This window comes from Heteronotia binoei, unplaced genomic scaffold (assembly GCF_032191835.1).
Source record: "Heteronotia binoei isolate CCM8104 ecotype False Entrance Well unplaced genomic scaffold, APGP_CSIRO_Hbin_v1 ptg000509l, whole genome shotgun sequence".
In the NCBI taxonomy this organism is placed as follows: domain Eukaryota; kingdom Metazoa; phylum Chordata; class Lepidosauria; order Squamata; family Gekkonidae; genus Heteronotia; species Heteronotia binoei.
Window position 1 is genome coordinate 73,223 of NW_026800043.1, and position 8,636 is coordinate 81,858.

General features: G+C 48.9%; 1 non-coding gene across 1 annotated transcript; it reads left to right on the forward strand.

Moving 5' to 3' along the window:
- Positions 1-4,704: 4,704 nt before the first annotated feature.
- Positions 4,705-4,778, forward strand: TRNAP-GGG (transfer RNA proline (anticodon GGG)). The gene has a single exon. It is a non-coding gene; the product is annotated as a tRNA-Pro (tRNA).
- The last annotated feature ends 3,858 nt before the right edge of the window (positions 4,779-8,636 follow it).

Here is an 8,636-nt window from a genome sequence, read left to right on the forward strand (position 1 = left end):
AAGGAGCAGAGGGGAATGATGCAAGTTCCTTTGGTCGCCACAATGAAGAAAGCCAGGGTACAAATGAAGAAATAATAAATATTGCTGAAGACGAGAGCAGATAAAAACAGAAGAATAGAAGAGAAGCCAATTTAAAATGTAAAAGCCAATTTATTAGTATTATTAGAATTGGTATGATTAGAATTGGCTTTTAAATTTCAGTCTTATGCATAGGGCAATTGCCAGTAAATTCTAAGAGGTTTTGGATTCAGGATAGGCACAGTACTGGCCTGTTTAAAATCATACACTTAAGTGTTTTGAGCTAAAATTGCTGCATAAAGAAGTGCTTGCTCGCCATTAAAATTAATTATAAAGAAAATAAGAGCAAATGGCCATCTAAGGAACAGCTTGCTGAATATATCAGCCAGTATCATAATGCCCCTGTATAAATCGATGGTGCGGTTTCATTTGGAATTCTGCTATTCTGGTCAACACACCTCAAAAAGGATATTATAGTATTGGAAAAAGTGCAGAAAAGGGCAACTAGAAGGATTAAAGGGTTGGAACACTTTCCCTATGAAGAAAGGTCAAAACGTGTGGGGCTCTTTAGCTTGGAGAAACGTCGACTGTGGGGTGACATGATAGAGGTTTACAAGATAATGCATGGGATGGAGAAAGTAGAGAAAGAAGTACTTTTCTCCCTTTCTCACAATACAAGAACTCGTGGACGTTTGATGAAAGTGCTGAGCAGTCAGGTTAAAACGGATAAAAGGAAGTCCTTCTTCACCCAAAGGGTGATTAACATGTGGAATTCACTGCCACAGGAGGTGGTGGCGGCCACAAGCATTGCCAGCTTCAAGAGGGGGTTAGATAAAAATATGGAGCAGAGGTCCATCAGTGGCTATTAGCCACAGTGTGTGTGTGTGTGTGTATGTGTGTGTGTATATATATATAATTCTTTTTTTTGGCCACTGTGTGACAGAGAGCGTTGGACTGGATGGGCCATTGGCCTGATCCAACAAGGCTTCTCTTATTTTCTTCTGTGACAGAGAGCGTTGGACTGGATGGGCCATTGGCCTGATCCAATATGGCTTCTCTTATGTTCTTATATTCATAGAGGGCTTTAGGCCAGCAAACTCCAGAAGGCTTCAGCATCTGGTTAGATGAATCAGTTTGATCTGGCTCTAGCTCCTATATGGAAAATACACACTTAAGTGTCTTGGAGTGATTGAGAGAAAAGATGTGGTAAGAAGAATCATGAATATTTGGTTGGTACTAGTGGCTGTCACACCTGAAAAAAACATAAAAAGGCATTACTCCCGAGGAAGTCTACTGATGAACTGGGCCTATATCCAGGTGCTCATAGACTTTTTTTGCAATATGGGAATGTTAATATTGGACCTCTATTACAACATGAAGTATGCAAAATTTACAATATGAAATATACGAATGGATAATTAAATTGGATTTTTCTTATAACGTGAAGTATGTAAAATTTAAAATGTGGAGCATTAAAATATATGAAGGTTTTTAAATGGTTATTATAAACTTTATCAGCACAGTAGTTGTTTAACTTCCATTGCCTGTCCCATTAGGCAATGGGAGGGACAGTGGCTCAGTGGTAGAGCATCTGCTTCGTAAGCAGAAGGTCCCAGGTTCAATCCCCAGCATCTCCAAAAAAGGGTCCAGGCAAATAGGTGTGAAAAACCTCAGCTGGAGACCCTGGAGAGCCGCTGCCAGTCTGAGTAGACAATACTGACTTTGATGGACCGAGGGTCTGATTCAGTAGAAGGCAGCTTCATATGTTCATGTTCATTATCTGTTATCCCTTTTCCTTGTTACCAGTCCTCCAGTTTGGAGGCCCACCCCCCGTCCCCCGCTTCAGGGTCATCAGAAATCGGGGGGGGGGGGATGTCTGCTGGGCACTCCATGATTCCCTAGAGAGAATGATTCCCATAGGAAATTGATCAGCGAATATCTCAGGCGGGGGGGGGGGGCGTTTTTTGAGGGAGAGGCACCAAATTTGCAGCATAGCATCCAGTACCTCTCCTCAAGATACCCTCCAAGTTTCAAAAGGATCGGACCAGGGGGTCCAATTCTGTGAGCCCCCAAAGAAGGTGCCCCTGTCCTGCATTCTTTCCAGTGGAGGGAAGGCATTTTAAAAGGTGTGCGGTCCCTTTAAATGTGACGGCCAGAGCTCCCTTTGGAGTTCAGCCGTGCTTGTCACACCCTTGCTCCTGGCTCCACCCCCAAAGTCCCCTGGCTCCACCCCCAGTCTCCTAGCTCCACCCCCAAAGTCTCCTGGTTCCACCCCAGAGTCTCTTGGCTCCACCCCCAAAGCCCCCAGTTGCTTCCCGAATGGGTTGCCTGGCAACCCTACTTGTGTGCGTGGGGGGGGGCGGGTTTGCTGGAGGCGGGGCTCGGCACGTGACCTCGGGGCGGGGCCTCGCCGCGGCCTCTCCTGCGCCGTCCGAGGATTCTCCGCCCACTCGGCGGCCGCCATCTTTATGCCGGGCAAGCGCCCTTCCCGCTCCCGCGCGGCGAGCCAAGCGGGCGGGCGTCGCCCGGCTCCAAGATGGCGTCGGAGGGGGCCGGGCTACGGCGGCGCAGGAGGGACATCGGCAGTTGGCGGGAGAGCGGGAAGGCGAAGAGTCCGCCCGAGTCGCCGCTTGTGGGCCGAGGGAAGCAGAGTTCGCCATGCACGTCGTCAAGAGAGGTGAGCCGCCCTCCCAGGCCCCGGTGGGGAGGCCTTTGCAATGAGCAGGGGGGATTGTAGCGTTGCCAACCCCCAGGTGGGGGCGGGGGATCCCCCGGGTTGGAGCCCTCCCCCTCCCCCTCTTTATATCTTTGTTGAATGTTTAAAAAATATGCAAGTTAATATCAATATCAATGTCCAGATGCAATTAATTAAACTTATGGAATCAGATTGTAAACAAGCATACAATACTTACATGCATGCAATAAAGTATTGAACAAAGCAGGATTCAAGGTGCACCTTTAAGACCAACCCATTTTTATTTAGAACGTCAGCTTCCTTGTGCTCTTCAGCACACTTCCTCAGACGAGGAATCCAGCACGGTGAGCAAAGCCACACAGAGCTGAGCAGAGCCACACAGAGCTGGTAGACGGTGGCCCAGAATGCAACATGGTAGAGATTTAAGAACCAACGACAGTGAAGTGTAATGTCCAAGTGTTTGCATTTTGTAAGAATGGAAATATCCTTCTTTGCAAGGATGATAAGTTCCATTCCATGCAGCTTAATGCGGTGCATTCCATGTAGATAGATCCAAGCGGGCAGCCGTGTTGGTCTGAAGCAGCTGAACAAAGCAGGAGTCAAGTGTCACCTTGAAGACCAACCAATTTTTATTTAGAATGTCAGCTTTCTTGTGCTGTTTCAAGGACAACTCTGCAAGAACTATGGCTGACCCAAGGCCATTCCAGCAGCTGCAAGTGGAGGAGTGGGGAACCAAACCCAATTCTCTCATATAAGAGTCCGCGCACTTCACCACTATACCAAACTGGCTCTCTTATTTACTTCACATACAAGGAATACTCAGGGGACTACCTGGCTTTCTTTTCTCTGGTATCAGAGCAGAGGTGGTGGTGTGGGGGGGTGCTCTTTAGCTAGACCCTTCTCATGTCATACAAAGGTTTGCCTAGAAATAGTTGACGTTTCTCTCTCTGTCTTTGGCAGATGGCCGCCATGAGCGGGTCATGTTTGACAAGATCACCTCCCGGATTCAGAAGCTCTGCTACGGTCTCAACTTAGACTTCGTGGACCCTGTAAGTCTGTCTGGAGCTCCTCTTCTCATTCTTTTTGGTGGAGAGAAGCTGTGTAGAAGTTGCCTTATTCTGACCTGGAAAACAGCTTGGTCCCACTGCCGTTGGCTTCGATCAGGTCTTGAGCGCTCCAAAGAAATTTGCGACACTATAAACAATGCAATCGAATACAGATCAGCTGCTCAGAACCAAGCAGTAATTGCACATTCCTGTTTATTCAAAAGCAACGCAACTAACAACTTTCATTAGGCCCCTTCCTTAGATTTAAGGCTTCCTTTTAAAAAAAAAGTTTTCTGAAATAATGCTGTGCAGTTAATTTCTGGAAAAGCCCTGATTTTAACATTTGTAGTTTTGGCACAGTAGCTGTGCTGCAGTAGTGTGATCTGAACTCTGCTCACGACCTGAGTTCTATTCCAGCGAAAGCTGGTTCAGGTAGCCGGCCCAAGGTTGACTGTGGGGTGACGTTGCTTTCACAACGTTTTCACGGCAGACTTTTTAAGGGGTGGTTTGCGCTTGCCTTCCCCAATCCTCTACACTTTCCCTCCAGCAAGCTGTGTGCTCATTTCACCGACCTCAGAAGGATGGAAGGCTGAGTCAACCTTGGGCTGGCTACCTATTTATTTGTTATTTATTTATTACATTGAACTTCTATCCCGCCCTCTCCGCAAGCGGACTCAGGGTGGCTAAACAACATTCATTTACACAAATTAAGAACAGTAAGTCACTAAATCTATAAAACAGTAATACCTGAAACCAGCTTCCGCCAGGATCGAACTCAGGTTGTGAGCAGAGTTCAGACTACAGTACCGCAGCTTTACCGCTCTGCGTCATGGGGTTCTTTTAAGAGTAGGCAGCTGCATATGTTCAGGAGTTTTTATTGCCTCAATATTTCTCTGACCTCTTTCAGAGTGACCAGCTCAAAATAGAAAGCTTTGCAGGGTTTTGGGAGGGATGTGGCTCAGTGGTAGAGCATCTGCTTGGGAAGCAGAAGGTCCCAGGTTCAATCCCTGGCATCTCCAAAAAAGGGTCCAGGCAAATAGGTGTGAAAAACCTCCGCTTGAGACCCTGGAGAGCAGCTGCCAGTCTGAGAAGACAATACTGACTTTTATGGACCCAGGGTCTGATTCAGTAGAAGGCAGCTTCATATGTTCATATGCTTTTAGTGTGCAAGAAAAAGGGTTTCAGCTCCCTAACCAGTGAAGTGTCAGGAAATGGACCCCCCTGCCTTTTGTTCGAGGACAGTCTTTGCTTTCAGAGCTTGGCTCTGGGAACTTCTGGTTAAGTCCCTTTTCATCCTAATTGAAATCTTCCATCTGCTGAGTGGGAATGAAAGAATGCTTTGTGGCTACTCTGAAAAACGAAAAGAGAAGGGTCTTAATATCTGTTGTTCATTTAAAGCATTTACCTGCCAGTTTGTAATATTTAAAACAATCAAAGAGGAAGAAGACTGCAGATTTATACCCCGCCCTTCTCTCCGAATCAGAGTCTCAGAGCTGCTGTTTAACAGTTTCTTGGGAGCTATAGGCTGCTGGGCTGAAAAATCAGCTGCTTGGCTGGAAATCTCCAGAAAGCAGGCCAGGAGCTCTGGGAGTCTTGAAGAGCAAACAGGAGGGAGGGAGAGAAGAATAAGAATTGCAGATTTATACCCCGCTCTTCTCTCTGAATCAGAGACTCAGAGCGGCTCACAATCTCCTATATCTTCTTCCCCTCACGACAGACACCCTGTGAGGTGGGTGGAGCTGAGAGGGCTCTCACAGCAGCTGCCCTTTCAAGGACAGAGACTCAGAGTGGCCTACAATCTCATTTATCTCCTTTCCCCACAGCAGACACTCTGTGAGGCGGATGGGGCTGAGAGAGCTCTCACAGCAGTTCCCCTTTTAAGGACAACTCCTACGAGAGCTCTGGCTGACCCATGGCCATTCCAGCAGGTGCAAGTGGAGCAGTGGGGAATCAAACCCGGTGCTCCCAGATAAGAGAGCTCTGGCTGACCCAAGGCCATTCCAGCAGCTGCAAGTGGAGGAGTGGGGAATCAAACCCGGTTCTCCCAGATAAGAGAGTTCTGGCTGACCCAAGGCCATTCCAGCAGGTGCAAGTGGAGGAATGGGGAATCAAACCTGGTTCTCCCAGATAAGAGAGCTGTGGCTGACCCAAGGCCATTCCAGCAGCTGCAAGCGGAGGAGTGGGGAATCAAACCCGGTTCTCCCAGATAAGAGAGCTCTGGCTGACCCAAGGCCATTCCAGCAGCTGCAAGTGGAGGAGTGGGGAATCAAACCTGGTTCTCCCAGATAAGAGAGCTCTGGCTGACCCAAGGCCATGCCAGCAGATGCAAGTGGAGGAGTGGGGAATCAGACCCGGTTCTCCCAGATAGGAATCCGCGCACTTAACCACTACATCAAACTGGCTCTCTAAACAAAACGCATAAAACCAGGGAGGAGGGCCAATGACAGTTAGTTGGCGAATTCTCGACAAAACAAGTCTTCACCAGGTGGCTGGGGAAAAAAAAGCCTAGGGAGAGAGACAAATCTACATGGAGATTGCATTCCAGAGTTTCACCACCATCCAAGAAGCCGTTTCTTGGGCACTTTGTATGTGCTAAAAACTTCTCCAGAACTGATAAGCTCCAGAAATTCTCTTACAAGAGGCAGTTGTTAATGCAATGTGGTCCCGTGGCGCAGAGTGGTAAAGCAGCAGTACTGTGTCTGAACTCTCTGCTCATGACCTGAGTTCGATCCCCGGAGGAAGCTGGGTTCAGGTAGCCGGCCCAAGATTGACTCAGCCTTCCATCCTTCCGCGGTCAGTCAAATGAGTCCCCAGGTTGCTGTGGGGAAAGCGTAAAGGACTGGGGAAGGCAATGGCAAACCATCCCGTAAAAAGTCTGCCGTGAAAACGTTGTGAAAGCAGCGTCACCCCAGAGTCGGCAACGACTGGTGCTTGCACAGGGGACCTTTCCTTTCCTATCTACACTGAAGGAGCCCTGTGGCACAGAGTGGTAAAGCTGCAGTACTGCATTCGGAGCCCTCTGCTCACGACCTGAGTTCGATCCCAGTGGAAGCTGGTTCAGGTAGTTGGCTCCAGGTTGACTCAGCCTTCCATCCTTCTGAGGTCGGTCAAAGGAGTCCCCAGCTTGCTGCGGGGAAAGCGTAGATGGCTGGGGAAGGCAATGGCAAACCACCCCGTAAAAAGTCTGCCGTGAAAACGCTGTGAAAGCAACGTCACCCCAGAGTCGGAAACGACTGGTGCTTGCACAGGGGATCGTTCCTTTCCTGTTCATGTCACCAGTAACTCCTGTTTTCTTTTGACCAGGCTCAAATCACCATGAAAGTGATCCAGGGTCTCTACAGCGGGGTCACCACCGTGGAGCTGGACACTTTGGCTGCGGAGACGGCGGCAACGCTGACCACCAAGCACCCGGACTATGCCATCTTGGCAGCAAGAATTGCAGTCTCCAACTTGCACAAAGAAACGAAGAAAGTGTTCAGTGGTGAGTGGGAACCAAACCTCTGCTCTTTTTAAAAATATTCCTCTGTAGTTGACGCTGATTTGGTGCAAGTGAGCTAACTGAAACGCTCACGAATGGCAGCATGTCTAGCCCAGTGTATGCGCGGGTGTGAAAGGCAGCATATGGGACGTGAGTCATAAGAACAGAAGAGAAGCCCTGTTGGATCAGGCCAATGGCCCCTCCAGTCCAACACTCTGTGTCACATAAGAACAGAAGAGAAGCCATGTTGGATCAGGTCAATGGCCCCTCCAGTCCAACACTCTGTGTCACATAAGAACAGAAGAGAAGCCATGTTGGGTCAGGCCAATGCCCCCTCCAGTCCAACACTCTGCGTCACATAAGAACAGAAGAGAAACCCTGTTGGGTCAGGCCAATGGCCCCTCCAGTCCAACACTCTGCGTCACATAAGAACAGAAGAGAAGCCCTGTTGGATCAGGCCAATGACCCATCCAGTCCAACACTCTGTGTCACATAAGAACATAAGAGAAGCCCTGTTGGATCAGGCCAGTGGCCCTTCCAGTCCAACACTCTGTGTCACATACGAACATAAGAGAAGCCCTGTTGGATCAGGCCAATGACCCATCCAGTCCAACACTCTGTGTCACATAAGAACATAAGAGAAGCCCTGTTGGATCAGGCCAGTGGCCCCTCCAGTCCAACACTCTGTGTCACATAAGAACATAAGAGAAGCCCTGTTGGATCAGGCCAGTGGCCCCTCCAGTCCAACACTCTGTGTCACATACGAACATAAGAGAAGCCCTGTTGGATCAGGCCGATGACCCATCTAGTCCAACACTCTGTGCCACACATAAGTGTAAAATACTGGGGAAAGCAAAGGCAAACCACCCCATAAAAAGTCTGCCGTGAAAACGTTGTGAAAGCAACGTCTCTCCAGAGTCAGAAACGACTGGTGCTTGCACAGCGGGGACCACCTTTGCCTTTTCCAAAGCAGAAGGTAAGAAAACAGCTTCTATGAGATCATGTGCATAAATGGGCTATTTCAAACAGGTGTGCCAGCAGAGCTGAAGTAACTTCTTTTGTGTCTCCAATTTGAAGTTTGATCTCCTTGGGGGATAACAGATGGGCATTTTAAGCTGCCCCGGGGATGGGAGGTAGGTAGATCAAAAAAGGTGCGTCCACACCCGCGCACGTCTGCCTGCTGTACCCATCCTACCCCTGAGTCACCCTGGCTTGTAAAGGCACCACTTTCAAAGTGGTGTTTTTTTACCAGGGCGCCTCCAAGGTGCTTCTCTGACGGTCTGGAAGGCTGTGGAGCTGTGGATGGGGCGTGTGAGCATCCAGATGCTCCCTGGGGTGCTTGCAGCCCGTCCGTCTTCCAAGCGCCGTCTGGAAGCTCCCGGGCACTCTATTTTTGGCC